This window comes from Austrofundulus limnaeus, unplaced genomic scaffold (assembly GCF_001266775.1).
Source record: "Austrofundulus limnaeus strain Quisiro unplaced genomic scaffold, Austrofundulus_limnaeus-1.0 Scaffold617, whole genome shotgun sequence".
Classification (NCBI taxonomy): domain Eukaryota; kingdom Metazoa; phylum Chordata; class Actinopteri; order Cyprinodontiformes; family Rivulidae; genus Austrofundulus; species Austrofundulus limnaeus.
In genome coordinates this window covers 43,049-45,118 of record NW_013953019.1, presented here as the reverse complement: position 1 = coordinate 45,118, position 2,070 = coordinate 43,049, and positions in this window count along the sequence as shown.

Below are 2,070 nucleotides of genomic sequence, written 5' to 3'. Positions count from 1 at the left end.
ATTTGTACTTTTACTTTGTACTTAAGTACATTAAAATGCATGTACTTCTGAATACTTAAGTATTTTCAAAAGTAAGTACTTCAGTACTTTTACTTGAGTCGATTTTTGACTGAGTAACTTTTACTTGTAGTGGAGTAGATTTGACCATGAGTATCAATACTTTTACTCAAGTACTAGAGTTGAGTACTTTGTCCACCACTGCCTTTGACCTTTAAGCTGCTGACTGAGACCTGTAGAGTCTGGGATGGAGCTCATTGGATGATCTAACCTTCAGGGTGAAGATCCTCAGCTGCACTGTAAATGACCTTTGACCTTCTCAGATTGATGAGCAGCACCCTAACACCTGTAGCTGCAGGTAGAGGAGGTCCCACTGGACCACTGTGAAGCATGGTGGTGGAGGTCTGATGGTGTCTGTGTAGTAAATATTCATCAGTGATGGTCACAGCTAACCAGAACGCTAGCTTTGTGAACTCATAATCCTCTACATAAAAAACAGTTTAGCTAAAGCTAAACCTCTAAAAGTAAAAAAATATAAAATAAAAAAATTGCAGAAGCTAACACTGAACAGCTAAACAAGCGGAAGCAAACACTAACAGTTTAACAAATAGTGATTAGTAGAAGCTAACACTAGCACCTAAACGTAAAAATTAGCGGAAGTTACAGTAATAGCCAACTGAATGAAATAAAGACAGTAAAAAAAAGAAGTAAAGACGGTGACTTTTCTTTATTCACTGAGATCAAGAGCACATCCTGCTCACCAGATAATTAATGCATAATCAATTCACTGGGAAACTGTCCCCTAAAAATTACAAAACCTAATTTAGAGGATGCTAGCTGGTCCGCTAACAGTTTTTTATAGTTGCTGAAAAAGCTAATCCATAGTTCCACTTTAGGCTGTTAGCTGATTAGCAGAAGCATGCCCACCCTTGATAATAACTGTGATTTGTTCACTTTAGGTTAGATTAGAATAATTGTAGAATCTGGTACAGAACCATAGAACTCCAGAACTGAATGAGGTGGACTTTGTATCTTTAATTATTTTTCTTTGTTGGTTCTTTTTGTCGACGTTCTAAATGTGACATTGTCTGTTTGTGTTTTTTTGTTATTTTCAAACATAACAGTAATATAAAGCCAAGGTTCTGGTTCTGTGGACTTGACTGTATTTAAATGTATTGTCTTTATTTTTTCATGGCTCAGATTTTTCTATGTTCACTCTGATCTGAATAAATGAAACTGATTGAAACAGATCKTTGGTTCTGACCCGGTTTGTGGTCATGGCTCCTGTTTTGTTCTGTTTACCCGACCCGTCTTTATGGCTGTTAAGTCTGTAAAGCCAGTAATCCCCCCCTCCTCCTCCTGCTGATTAAAACACACACACACCCCGGTCCCCAGCCTGACTCCAGCAGGTCCTGGTGTCAGATGTCCTCTGTCTGTGAGTCCAGATGTTCTTCACTTGGACCTGACCTATTCTCCATTACATGCTGATCTGAGCAGATTATGGTGTTTTCTTCAGAGCCGGCCTCTGACATTTAGACCTTCAGCTGAGGCGAGACGGGTTCAGAGACCTCTGGACCCACATTTCAATAAAAATAAAAAAAATCCAGGATCGGCTCAATTCTGTCTCTGAGTCCAGTCTTCATTCTTTCAGTCAGACCTGCTGGTTCTTAAAGTGATTCTTGTGTAGGAAGGATCTGAAGTTCTGTCTTAAGTCTTTGATCATAACGTCTCATTGGTTCAGGTCTGGATGTTCTCCTTGGTTCTGGGTGTTCTCGTTGTGAGGATTTGGCGTTTGTGTGTTTCCTGTTCTTGTCTTGTGCTTCCATCTAGTGTTCATTTCATGCCTTGTCATCTCAATCCTCAGATTATTCAGCCCTTCTACATCATTCTGCTCACCTGTCTTCACTCCTAATCATCACAGCTGTCTCCACTCTCCACTTAGCCTCTGACTACTTATACTGGTTCTCATGCTCTCCACCTTCGTCCGTTCATTGTTTGTTTCTGTTTGGTTCATGTTCTGCCCTGGCTTCCTTGTTCCTGCTCACTTGTAATGGTGCGTTCACACCGAACGCG